This window comes from Astatotilapia calliptera, chromosome 5 (assembly GCF_964374335.1).
Source record: "Astatotilapia calliptera chromosome 5, fAstCal68.1, whole genome shotgun sequence".
In the NCBI taxonomy this organism is placed as follows: domain Eukaryota; kingdom Metazoa; phylum Chordata; class Actinopteri; order Cichliformes; family Cichlidae; genus Astatotilapia; species Astatotilapia calliptera.
Genome location: NC_137426.1, coordinates 2,559,125 through 2,573,433, shown reverse-complemented (window position 1 = coordinate 2,573,433; position 14,309 = coordinate 2,559,125). Strand labels below are relative to the sequence as shown.

Here is a 14,309-nt window from a genome sequence, read left to right as displayed (position 1 = left end):
GCAGCTGATGTATAAACGCAGTGCTGCTCAGCTGACATCCTCTGAGGCTGAGACACTGATGTAAGCCTGACTGGGTGGTCCTCTGTCCGTCTGTCACTCAGTCTCTGTGTACACTTTCAATATCCTTTTCTAACACAACTTTTCCCTATGAGCAAAAAATGCTATGAAAATAGAGCTTTACTTGCTTCCTATAAGAATATCTGCCCTACTTTCTGCTCCCAAAAGCCACATTTTGCCATCTAATACAATGTTGGCTTGGACCAATGTTACATATGATAACATGATACCAAAATGAAAACTCAGAGTGTCTGTGGTTGAGCTTTGCTGCTGCCCACACTGCTGCAGGAAATCCTCCAAGAACAATCCTGGACTTAATTAAATGTTTTTCCTACAGGCACTAAAAGGCAAAGCTGGAGTTATTGAACACGTCTCACACTGACCGCAAATCAGTCAAACAGACTTTCAATACCTTCTGATGTTCTCACCTCTTCTGATGATGAGGTAAAACTGGAGAAAAGCCTCAGAAGTACAAAGTTTCCTTAGTTGCTGCAGCCTTTAGACAACGTTCCTCAAACTGAAATAAACTCAGGAGTCCTCATGAGTAAATACTCACACAGCGGGATGCAGTCGGACGTCAGTTATGCACAAAAATCTATTTTGTATAGATTCTGGAGAGAAACGGGAACAATGAACACACACATGATCCCTCTCAGACGGGCAGATGTGGCCATGCTGCAGTTTCTCTCCTTCGCTGTCAGAGGAACAGTTTGACATTTTGGAAAAGACGTGTATTTGTTTTCAGGCAGAGAACGAGATCAGGAATGATGGATGGGCATCAGCTCCAAGTTTTCCGAGCCTCTGGAGTCAGATTCCTTTTATCAAAGCCTGCTGGGTTTTCTGAGGGCTGCACATTGCAAAACAATGCGGAGCATTTTCCTACCCTGGAGCAGGACTCAATAAAAAAGACGCACAGAAGCATCTGCTTCTCCTTCAGGGCTGTAACTCTCCTGTGTGTGTTGGTTTAGTGTTCAGTTTGCAGGTTGGGGATTCAGATATTTCATGTTTTAATAACAAAGTGGTTTTACACATTTACTGACACCTTTTATGCTCACAGCAGAGAACATCGCGCTTCAGCAAAGTTTAATAACACTAAGAGTTGCAAAGTGAATGAACAGCAGAGCTTTTCTGAGGAAGGCCTGCTCGGTCTCAGAGGCTGCGAGCTGAAGCTTCAGATATCTGCTGTATGTAGTTATTCCTTTTAAACAACCAGCAGCAGGTGAGAACAAAGCTGTGTGTAGAGAAGAAGAATAAACCCGAGCTGCTGCGCACTGTCACCTCAGTGAACACTTTCCTCATCATTTTATGGCCTCAGGTGCTAATTTGAGTCTGTTGAATAGAGCAGGATGGACATTTTGGAAGTCATGGTCCAGATGGATGAGTCTGCCTTACTGTGTGACAGACAGGTAACATCTGCCTTCATAACAGCAAGATGGCAAGAGTGAAAAAAAAAAAAATTGGGGGTCTAATGTGTATGTTGGGGTGTAGGAATGGAGGGTGACGATAGGAACTTGTGTTTATTTTCTGCTTTTCATTTGTTCAGCACTTTGAGTTCCATCTTTGCTTCATAAATAAAGTTTGGATTGATTCACAAACCAAGTGATGATGTAACAGAGGCTGTATCCATCTTTTATGAACAGTCAATGATTTATACAGCTCTACTTCTAATTTCCCGTAAGCGACTCAGTGAAGAACCTGATGGTGTCCATCACTGTGTTTATCCATTTAGAGCCATTTAGGATTGTCCAAAGGTAAATGGTCTGTATTTGTATAGCGTGTAACTTAATCCCTAAGGATTTACACGTTCAGTCATTCACACACTGGTGATGGCAGCTACATTGTAGCCACAGCCACCCTGGGGCGCACTGACAGAGGCGAGGCTGCCGGACACTGGCGCCACCGGGCCCTCTGACCACCACCAGTAGGCAACGGGTGAAGCGTCTCGCCCAAGGACACAACGACCAAGACTGTCCAAGCCGGGGCTCGAACCGGCAACCTTCCAACTACAAGATGAACTACCAACTCTTGAGCCACGATCGCCCCGAGGTAAGGTAACTGTGATCTTCACATGACATTAATTCACAGTTTGTTTGTTTTTTGTTTAATCACTACAAAAACTGAGCAGCTCCAAGTTTTATTAGGTGTGCGGTGAAAGAAAGCCTGCATCTCATTTTCACAGCCTAATGTGAGGATTTGCATCAGCCTCTCTTGTCCTTTATGTCATTTGTGCCAAATTAGTTTAAAAAATGAAACTTAGACAGTTTAATCACAAAATAATAGAGTGGATGAAGAAGCAGTGAGTGAATGGAAGCTAAAATCCGAGGCAGGGACGATATTTTACAGATTAAATAGAAATCTTCTGTCTTCTCCCTTTTTGTCTCCTTCACACACACTCAGGAAACAACAGAGGAGGAAGGAAAAACAACAAAATGCACACAGAGCATCCTAACGACCGGCAGCCACAATAGAGCCATTCTCCGCCTGTGAATGCACCTCGCCTGCAGGATGGACACACACACAGCAAAACACACTCACTCCCAAAGCAGCGATTGTGCAAAGCCTGCAGCTCATTCACGAGATGTTCAGAGTCCCACATTGACAGCACAGACCACCACAAAAGAAAGACACACACACACACACACACACACACACACAAAAGGCAAAAGGAGTCGCTTCCTGAACAATCACACAATAATACTGAGATACCTGGGGAGGACTGGAGCGATATATATGGGAAAGTGATGTTGGAACAATGTGATCTAACTTTTGTCCCTTTTAAAAAATTTGAATTTATTCACAGAAGTTTGATTTGATGGGCGGATGCTGGGATTTTTTCCCATGTTGGTGTTTAGAATAAAAGCGGACAGTTTAACCATTTCTAGAAAGACACTTCAGTTTTTTGTCATCTTACAAACCACACGAGACAAGTTAGCGTCTCTGGTTCTATTAAACTGAAGAGACGGAGGATCTCATCTGGCTAAACTTCAGTTAGTGTTGACCAGTGTTGGTCAAGTTACTTGAAAAAAGTAATCAGTAACTAATTACTGATTACTTCCCCAAAAAAGTAATCACGTTACTTTACTGATTACTTATTTTCAAAAGTAATTAATTACTTAGTTACTTTTTAAAAACACGATGTACAACCTGAAGAGGTGATAAAGTGATAGATCTTTCAGCCGAATTCTACTTTTTCTGCATAATCCATCATACAATATGTAATCAGATGGAAAAGTCTCTTTTTAAAACTTGTTTTATTAGTTTTAATCTTTTAACTTTATGCATCAAGCAAAAATTTTATTATATGCAACATTCTCTGACTGGAAGAAATTTGTTTAACATTTAAACCTATTTTCTGCACATTCCAGCACATAAAATAAAATGTTTTTTGTGTTGACACTCACAGCAGAAAATAAAGTCAAAGACTCAGCGGTCCTGTTGCTCTATTTTCACCTGTAAAGCAGGAGTGAGGTAGGCGGAGGTTTACCCTGGTGCAGGTGCGCCGCAGCGGTCAGTGGAAGAATCTGCGAGTGAATTTCCCATTACATCATTGCGCACTCTGTGCTTGTTTAGGGTTTTTTTTTTTCGCTGTAAAAAGAAGTTTTCTTCCCACGCACAGCGGACACTAATGTTTTTGTCACTTTTTATGGAATCAAACTCAAAGTAAGGTCAGTACTTCCACGCTTTAAACGCTGCACGCTCATACTCTCTCTGCACTCGATATATGATCCACTGTTGATCTGCACACAGCTCACTGCATCATTCCATGTTTGGCACTGATCACCACCTGCACTATATATATATATATATATATATATATATATATATATATATATATATATATATATATATATATATATATATATATATATATATATATATATATATATATATATATATACTTAGCACTTTTAACTCTTATTCTCATTTTTATTTTCATGTCTATTTAAGCTTAATTTATAACAGTATGTTTGCACTGAAGCACCGCAGCAATTTCCTAATGTTGTAAACCCGCTCAACATTTGGCAATAAAACCCTTTCTGATTCTGATTCTGTTGTCACGAACGTCGCACTCGCTTACGTCACTGTCATGAGACATTCTTGCAAAAAAAAAAAAAAAAATCACAGTTTTAGTAACGCAGTAACGCAGCGTTCCTACGGGAAAGTAATGGTAATCCAATTACCGTTTTTGCAATAGTAATCCCTTACTTTACTCGTTACTTGAAAAAAGTAATCAATTACAGTAACACGTTACAAGTAACATGTTACTGCCCATCTCTGGTGGTGACAGCTAAAACCCAACTAAAATATTTGAATATATACATCAGACGGCATAACTTGCACCATGTGCACCTCCACAGAAAAGCAACTACAGCCATACTGACGGATCAGTTTCATCCTACGCATGATTCTACGCCACGTCTTCTTCTGCTGCCACTTTTCCAATGAACAGGAAGGAAGCGGATCAAGTCAAAGGGAGAAAATCAGGTGTTACAGAACAACAATCTCCTTGCATTCAACGTGGAAACAGAGTTACGGTAAGCTTAAGGTGCCAAAGGCTTCATTTCTCAAACAGAAGAGTCGCCCCCTGCTGGTCATTGCAAAGAATCACAGTTCGCCATGAGCTTTAATTTTCCCGTAAGGTAAACCGAACTTTGACACTTTTTAATTCTTGGATCCATTCGATGTCATAGAAATCAGACAGTCCAAGCACAGAAGCCCCACCCACCCCTGCTTTAACTTTATGTTTATGGCAGCGAATAAGAAGAAAGGTGACTTAAAGGGGGAGGAGCTAATGCTGCTCATGCCTGCACCAGTGCAGAATAAAGATGAATAAGAGCAAATCTGAAACTGTGAATCATGCAAAGTTACTCTAGAAGAGTCCAAGAATAAATACACGGAGCTGAAATGAGAAATTGAAATTCCCTTCAAGGCAGCCAGACTCCCCGGAGCTCAGTAAACAGCCCAAATTACATAAAAGGCTGACCTGACTGTGGTTTCTGGGTCAGCGTACTGTAAATCCGCCTGCACAGTGGGTATAAGAACCAGCTCTGCATGTTCTGCAGGGCTGAGAACTTTCCCAGCACCGAGTCAGTGAGTCCATTAACCACAGCAGCCCGGCCCTGACCTGAGGGACTGGCTGGGAGTTCTGGGTCGAGCTCACAGAACAACATAAAATTTTACACGAACTAATGAATGGACTCTCTCGCTGTGTGGTTTGTGTCCTCTGTGGCACTGAAAGGTGGGGAATTTCTCAGCTTCACAAAAAAAAAAAGATTAAAAAAAAACGTGTTTGTGTCCAGAGAGCTGGATCCTGCAGGAAACAGAGGAAGAACAAGGGGTTTGTTTAATGATACAAAACCCTTCACGGATGAAGACGAGGATATTTTTCTGGGCTCTTCATCAACGTCTGCATATTTGTGTGTTTAGCAGTGGTTTCAAAGATTTTTGACATTTTAATCGCGGCCCTGAATGTTTTATTTTGTGATGCTAACCCTGGATCAGCCTAAACTGGCATCAGCGGGATGATGAAACTCTGAGCAACTCTAAAAAAAACTTCACCTGCCATCATTCATTCAACAATCACACGGCAGTGGGCGGAGACTTCTCCACCCATTCAGGCCCCTGCTGTGATGGTGCAGGTTTAGTTTAAGCTTCCAAAATGAGGAAAGGAGGGAACAGTCCTCACTGAGACACTGCTAAAGCAAAACACTGTAAATTTCCCCAGTGGAGCTAAAGTGGTGCACAGCAGAGAGTGGGTGAAAAGGTACATTACCAGTTTATTCTAGCCTGACAGATTTTTGCTCTCAGCTATGCAAAAACGTGCAGTTTAGAAAACAAAATCAGTGGAAGCATTTAAAAAGTCTGAGTCTGAATGAAAGGTTGCACAGAAATAAACACTTTCAGATAATGCGCTTTAAGCGAGCAGCAGAGAAATGCACGAGCGCATGGACGGTCTTTTTCCTTCTTCTGTGCGTCTAACCTTTGTGTTAAAGAGACAATAGCAGAGAAGAAAAGGGAGCGAGTGGAGGGGTGACACAGCGGAGAGTGGGATCAAACCAGGACCCCTGCGGTGAGAACTCAGAGCCACGCTATACCAAGCAAGCTATATAAAACAGCCTTTGTGACCTGTGTGTTTAATATGCAACCAAACTCACTCCAGCTCTCAGCAATTTCCAAAACCACAGACCCAAAACTGCCCCAAAGTGGACCTATTATTAACTGCGTCCGACCAAAATGGGTTTAAATGAGGGAAAAGCAGCGGCGCTGCCTCACCACAGGAAAGCAGCAGGAGATGCCTCCTGGACAAAAGGTATTTCAGGCACGTCCCGCTGAAAGCAGACCCCGGTGCGGATCCATAACATGCTGGATAGATTAATTATGCCATGTGGCTGGGAATGCCCCACGGCAAGAGGAGCTAGGGGGAATTTCTGGAGTAACTGCTCCCCTGACAAGTGGCTGGGAATGAACAGGTTATCGACATTTAAGCTCGTTTTCAGGCCTTTTCCCCCACAAGCCGAGGTCCAGCATACAGCACAGCTGAATCCTAACTGAATTTATCATTTTGGCTTCCAACGATTATTAAAATGAGACAATCAAAATCAAACCCAGTTCTGTTCCCCACCAGGCGGAGGCAGGGTTAGTTTATTTACTTCACCTCCTTCGGAAAACTCATTTCTTCTTTTTAAACTTAATAAATGCACAATTTTTACAAGTCTGGGTAATTTTCTGAAATAATCATCATCTCAATATTAACCAAAAGTCTTATTGCCTTCAAGCCACACATGTGCTGCCCTGTGTGGCGGGTTCAGTTTCTCTGGTTGTTAGCCTCGTCAGTGCTGCTAACGAGCGCTAACGGCTCCAAGAGAAGCACAAAGTCTAAATGAGGATGATCGGTGAGTCAGAGATCAAAGTTAGTGTGGCGGTGAGAGCTTTGTGTTGCACATTTTATTTTATTTTCACTCACTGGTGCTGAACACCACGGGGCTGGTTTGGTTTAGGACAGGGGTGGGCAACTCCAGGCCTCGAGGGCCGGTGTCCCTGCAGGCTTTAGATGTGTCCTTGAACCAACACAGCTGATTTAAATGGCTAAATTAGCTCCTGCAGTTCTCCAGAGGCCTGGTAACGAACTAATCATGTGATTCAGGTGTGTTGACCCAAGGTGAGATCTAAAACCTGCAGGACACCGGCCCTCGAGGCCTGGAGTTGTCAGAGGTGAGACAGCACAGGCAAAACTAACCAGGGCGGGGCAGAAAAATATAAAAGAAAGAAAAGTGATAACGGTGAGGAGAAATGGAAAGTCAGAACTACTACTTTTAAGCAGAACTACAACAGAAAGAAAGAATCCAGCCGGCGCTGCACAGACGTGGAGGCCGCTGCAGAGACAGACGTCAGAAACACCTCGTTAGGACGGCCGGTGACACAAACATCAGGAGCTGCTGGGATTGGCACAAACGAATGAAAACCTGATCAGGGAACTTTATGGGATCATTCCGACTCTTGCTTTGGGAATAATCAAACTACAGCTCAGCGACAAATACAGACATAAAGTGCGGACAGGACTTCGTGCGCATGGGTCCATGGAGGCCACGTGGTGGGAAGCTTGGACTTCTTTATAAAGTACAATAAGAGAGAAAAATTCATGTCACTTATTTCATTCATTAGCAGAGCGAGTGCAGCTGGATCAGGGTGTAACACTTCATGTTGCTTTATCATCCGTCTGATTAAGAAATAATATTCCTGCATGACTCGTGTACGTTACACAAGGAGCTGCCCTCTGTCTGCTTTATGATTAATCGCCGCCCCAGTTCTCGTCCACATGAACAGCGACAGGTTCTCGAGTTCCTGGAGCCAAAGATTAAATCTTTAATTTGCTTCTTTTGACACATCGAAGTCAAAACTGCAGAAATATTGAGTTTACTTAAAGCTGAAGTCAGTCTCCAGGTAAATATGACTCATTAAATCACTTTAAATAATAATAAATAACTATAATAATTATGTGTGTGCGCTCACGCTTTGACTGGCACAGACAGACTTTCCAATTTGCAAACACAACTGCACGATAACAAAATGCAAATCTACACAAAGCTTTCATTTGACCTTCGACCTGCTCCGTGCATAAACATCTCATCACCTCCCCCCTCGGGATGAAGACTAACGTGGGCCGTTACAGTGAGTTAGGACTCGAGGGCCGGTGAGTCTGGTTCTTTGAGGCCGAGCCGGGCCGCGGACAAAAGGAGACTTTCCATCACTTTTAATGGAGGAGCTGACATCGCGCGTCGAGTCTGGATGAGCGACGTTGCCTTTTCGCTACGTGGCTCGTAAACTTTTTCCATCCTCAGAGGACACGTTGACGTTATCGCAGGGAAAAATAAGACAGAAGCATCGGGAGTGCTGAGAAATGTGGATGGAAACTCCCTCTTAGTCCCTCAGGTTCTCGGACAATTTAGGAGAAGATAAACTTTATTTAGCCCCCAAATTCCTCTGATACAGCAGCCAAAACATTAAACATAATGTAGCTACAAGTACAGCAAATACACATGTGGATTATCCCACATCTGAGAAACGTCCCACCTGCCTCCCTCGGGAGCAGCAGATTTATTTTGCATACAATAAATTTACTATTTTGTTGAACGAAGCCATGTGAAACATATTACCATGTATATTTTGTATATTTTTGCCTTTCAGGCCCTCAAAGTTGAGCTTTGGCGCTCTTTGACTCTTTAACTCTTTAACTCGAGTCATTTTGCTCCAGCGTTTTTGAGTCCTTTGAACTTTAGACGTTCAGGAGATCCACATGAAACTTTCAGCACCAAAAGTAAAGAACACTTTGCAGGTAATGAGGAGACGCAGGAGGGATATAATGCAGGGAGGAGGACACCTGGTGCAGCTTTGATGAGTTTGTTCCCACCGCAGGCTCAGGAGCACAGACGCTGATACCAAACTGCAGCGAGGCAGCCTCAGTGCAACAGTACACACACCAGCATGTACAAAAGCACACACACACACACACACACACACACACACACACACACACACACACACACACACACACACACACACACACACACACACACACACACCCCTGATGGATCAGAAACTGATTTTCAGCATCAAACACAGAAAGGATCGGAACGCCCGCTTCAACCACGGAAAGCACCGCGCAGCACGGATGCTTTGACAGATTACACCTTCAGTCCAGCAGCAAGAGCGCAGGACGCTGCATCCTGTCACGCCGTGAAAGCAAGAAGATCTGCTCACATGATTCCCAGACGTGGAAAAGTTAGAGGCAACAGAAAGAAGCATCCATGCAGGATGAAACCCTTCATGTGGTTTTCTCATTTCTAAACAGGTTTCTGGAGGAAGGATTATTAATGATCGTCTTTGTCTCCGCGCGTGTTGGCAGCTACCTGAGGTCAGAGTTCGGCCTCGCCTTTTCGGACTTTTTTCATTTTAATTATGTTTAAAGTTCAACAAACTGTAAGAGAGATAAATTCAGGATATTTGAGGACAGGACAGTCTGGAATAAGTGCTGTTTCAGTTCTGGGTGATGCTGACTCAGCCCCCAGCAGCCTGACATGTGTAACTTTCACTAACCAGCTGCAGGTTGCACTAATACTGTGATTTTCTCCTCTGCTCTCCACGCTGTGCTGTAACGTGCACGGATGACATCTTGCTTTGTCATTCGAGTGCCCGCTGGGATCAGTGCGTCTGCCTGTTTGTCTCTGGATGTTTCTCTGCTGCTCATTTTAAATGTTCCAGACTGACGAAAACAAAAAACTCCAACCACGAGTGAAAGTGAGGCTCTTCCTAAGTGCTGCAGCCCAGCTTTGAACTTCACTGCTCTTTGGCCGGCAGCCATCAGATAAGACTTATCAGGAGCCGTTGTTGATTCAACTCATGGAGCTTGACTCGGCTTTTAAGAACACGAGCAAAAAGCCCGCTGCGTGCTCGCCGATCTCCATCTCTGGGCCAAAACCTGCTGTCAGTTTTCCTCCACGCCTCACGCTGACATGAGCTTTTCCTCGTTTTCTCTCCTTTCACTCAGCAGCCAGCTTGATACAAACAGAGTAAAACCCTCTCCTGACCGAGAGGGAGTCAAGTAGCTTCAACGGGCTCCACTCAGGAGCTTCACAGATTCAGCGAACCTGCAGATTTAAAGGGCTCTTCCTCAAGTTTCCTTTAAATTAAACCAATTAATTTTGCAGAAACAAGTTATTTGTGCTCATTTTTAGGCCACTTAGATTTCTTCCTTCTGAAGTCAAGAGTCTTCACAGTTTAATCCCCCAACTAATCTCAATGTCAGCCTCTTTTAAAAATATGAAGGAGTGAAGGAAATGCATTAAAACACTGGAAACTAGAAGGACACCAAAGCCAGTGCACGTCTTCCTTCAGCCCTGCATCCGTCTCCACCAGCTTTTGTGTTGTTCTGGTCACCTCAGACTCGTGGCCCACAAAAGAAACCCGAACTTGATTTGATTTTTGGGGGATAGTTATTAAACTTTTTCTAGAAAAAAGTCCAAATAGTTTTTTGTCCCCTGATTCTCTCTGTCCCCCTGAAAACTTTGGACAAAGGTCAGCGCTTGCGTCCCATCATCACTGAGGACTTTGGGGGTTTTGAGGTCTCTGCAGGTGACTTACCTGTTGCAGAGCAAAGCCTTGTGATGTTCAGCTTCTTAATTAAGTTCATTAACAGATTATCATGCAGCTGTTTCCTCTTCTGGTCGGTGGTCAGTCTGCATGTTTGCTTAAGGTCCAATGATCGTTGGGTCTATTCGGATTTATTGTTGCTGAGAATTATTCACCTTCAGTTTGATTTGGTTTCAGGACCGACTCCATTGGTATAAATAAGGAATGAATAGGTGACTCTGTAGAATGAGCTGATGACGTCTTATTGTGGAAGCCAGACAAACACCGAGTTCCCACAGCAAAGAGTCCGACGACCAAACGAAGCAGAAAACACTCAAATCAACACATCAGAGAATTTTTGCATTTTAATGCACAAAAAAACAAAATAGTGAACAGATCATTTTCTCTAATCACATCGTTTCAGGACAGAATATAAAAACCAGAAAACTGAAATGTCGCGTTTTCAGTCGGTCACTGACACGCTGCAGGTCATGTGTCACAGAGCGAGCTCCCACGCAGAGCACACAGGTGTCTGATATCTGCACAGCAGCAGCGCTGCAGTTTGAGAGGCGACACAATGACACAAAGCAGCCAGGAAACAACAAACACACACAGAGGACAGGAAGCAGCAGCCCCACGGTCACACTGTACAGCAGAGGAGGGGGTGAAGTCCATAACAGGAAAGGCCGGGACAATGGGGGGAGGTTTACCCACGGCAGAGACACGGAGCCACTGTACCGTCAGATCCTTCTGTGGTTCTGCCTCTAACAGCCTCGGCTGCAGGTGCCTCAAACATGCTCACAGGGCCACTCACAGCTCGAATGTCCATGAAAAACTCCTGTGGGCTCCTTTAGTTTAGCCCTAAAAGCTTCTAACTCAGAGCTGTCACACTCATGTTAATTCATGGACATTAAATGATGTTTTTAAGTGTAAAGAGAAGCTCATTCATATGTAATGAGTCATCCAGCAGGTGGAGAACAGCCTGCTGAGCAGAAATAAGAAGTTTCAACAACATGTCTCAGTTTTTCCACTTTCAGTCTGCAGTAACTCTGCCTCGGGCTTAAAATTCTCTCTTTCTTAGTAAAAATAAAGTGAAGAGTCCATAAATTATGTCTGCAATTTTTACACTTTGCAAAGTCATCCAGAAGACACATCGAACCTGTATGATGGGCTGTAGCTCCTACTCTGCAACCCTCAGTGGCCAAAGCTCCAACAAAGACACAAGACGGGGTGTCCTCGCTGACCATGAAAATTCCCTGGATCCTCCTCAGCTGCCACCAAAATGCCAACAAAACCCTATAAACTTCCCCAGTGACAAAAATACTCTTCCTCTGTGGGCACTAAGGCCACCTCAGGCACCAGCACAACTCCTCCACAGTGCCCAGCCTGAAACCTCCCCATCAAGGATTCCTCACATCACCAGAAGATATTTATATAAGCAGAACTGTACCTTCTAAACGGGTGTCGTTAGTCCTGCCGGGACTGAATGAGATTAAATTAAACCTTTTCATCAGCTTAAAATCTGCTGGAAACTTCCCACAAACCTCCTGAGCGGAGACACGGGAGGATGAGTCTCCTCTTAACACACGTGTCCTCTGTGGACCAAACACGTCACCGATGCATCAGGAATAAATCATAAGAACAGTAAAAATTAAAAACACACACTTAAAAAAAGCTTTCCTCCTGAGACAGCAGCAGCGCATCCACACGCAGAATGAAACTTTCACAAACTCACCGAGCAGAAGTCTCTCTGTGTGCGTGGATCTGTCTCCGTCTCACTTTATTCCGCTTCCGCAGAGCCGCCGCAGATCCCGGTGGTGATGCAGCGGGTACCGGACGGGTCACCTGAAGGCTTCACACGTTATAAACACACTGAGCGCGTGCGGGCTGGAGGCTGAGCCACTCCTGCACCCTCAACCCACCCGCCCTGAACGTGCTGCCTTCACGTGCAACTCGGAACGTTCGACGTCCACATTTCACAGTGATTGGAGTCTGTGGTTTTTATCTGCCATCCACACTGACGGGCAGCGCCTGAAGGGGTTTAATTACTGATGCACTGAAAACAACGCAACGACACAAGCCAGTAAAAACACAGAGATAAATTCTCAAAACAACCAAAAACACTTTAATATTCTAAAATAAATACGACGCAATATTAATACAAACAGACGCAAACTGACCGGAAAGAAAAGCAAACGGCTTCAAAACTCTAAACAACAAGAAAAGCAATAAAAGTGCAGAACTACATAATGGCAAATCCGGTTTTTAGAAAAGATACTGTTCGAGCTTTAAAATAAAATTAATAACTTGCAATATGCAGCAAAAAGTATTTCTTTCCCAGAATTCAGTTAATATCTGCCACCATGAATCACACCCCTCTGGCTATCACACTAGATTACACAGGGCCAAGGCCCCCGGTCCACGAGCTCAGTCTGAAGAGGCTTTATGAGACAGGAACAATGAGCCCAAGGAGGCCAGTTAGAGGAAAAAATGCAAAATGAGTCAAAAACATTAAGAAAGACTCAAAAACCCAACAAAAAACGGACAGAGACAAACAAACTCAGGGTTTGGTTGAATTAAAAATGATAAGATAAGATAAGATAACCTTTATTAGTCCCACACGTGGGAAATTTGTTTTGTCACAGCAGGAAGTGGACAGTGCAAAAGTTATGACGCAAAAATTAGAATACAATAAGAATAAATACAGTACACAGCTGTACAGAATAGAATAAAATAATATACTATATACAGTAGAATAAAATAGAATAAAAATATACAATAAGATAAAAATAGAATACGAATAATATATACAACTGAGTAAAAATACAACGATGCCAGAAAGGATTATTGCACTTAGTGTTATTGCACATGTGTGGATGTGTGTGTTTGTTCAGTTAAAGTCTTTATTGTGGAGTCTGACAGCAGTGGGGAGGAAAGACCTGCGAAATCTCTCCGTCCCACACCGTGGGTGCCGCAGTCTCCCACTGAAGGAGCTGCTCAGTGCTGTCACAGTCTGCTGCATGGAGTGGGAGATGTTGTCCATCAGGGATGGCAGCTTAGCCGCCGTTCTCCTGTCACTCACCACCTCCACTGGGTCCAGAGGGCATCCTAGAACAGAGCTGGCCCTTCGGATCACCCTGTTCAGTCTCTTCCTGTCCCCAGCAGAGATGCTGCCGCCCCAGCAGACCACGCCATAAAAGATAGCAGAAGCCACCACAGAGTCATAGAAGGTCTTCAGGAGTGGGCCCTCCACCCCAAACGACCTGAGTCTCCGCAGCAGGTACAGCCTGCTCTGCCCTTTCCTGTAGAGGGCGTCTGAGTTATGAGCCCAGTCCAGTCTGTTGTTCAGATGAACACCAAGGCGTCAACAAAGAGGGACAACAGACTTAAAGACTTAAAATGACACAAAAATGAAACTTAAAGCCATAAACACTAGTTTAAACACTTAAATATATTATAAATAAATCTCTGCCAGAGTTAAAATATTTTCCAGCACGCATGTCACATTTTTTCACCCGTCAACCTTGGATCGTGGTTTTTCCCACAGCACTCGGTGTCAGTAAACACACCTGGGCTGACACGCTGCAGCGCCCTCTTGTGGTGTTATTTTATCAGCACAGAAATAA

The 14,309-nt window shown here is 43.9% G+C and overlaps 1 protein-coding gene across 2 annotated transcripts in view; it reads right to left on the bottom strand.

Annotated features, from left to right (window-relative positions):
- LOC113021792 (semaphorin-3D) overlaps window positions 1–12,661 on the bottom strand; it is a 102,403-nt gene extending 89,742 nt beyond the window's left edge. For both annotated transcript variants that reach the window (XM_026166529.2, XM_026166532.2), the window contains exon 1: window positions 12,419–12,661. The gene's annotated coding sequence lies outside the window, so the exon portion shown is untranslated. The remainder of the gene's footprint in view (window positions 1–12,418) is intronic.
- Window positions 12,662–14,309: the final 1,648 nt, after the last annotated feature.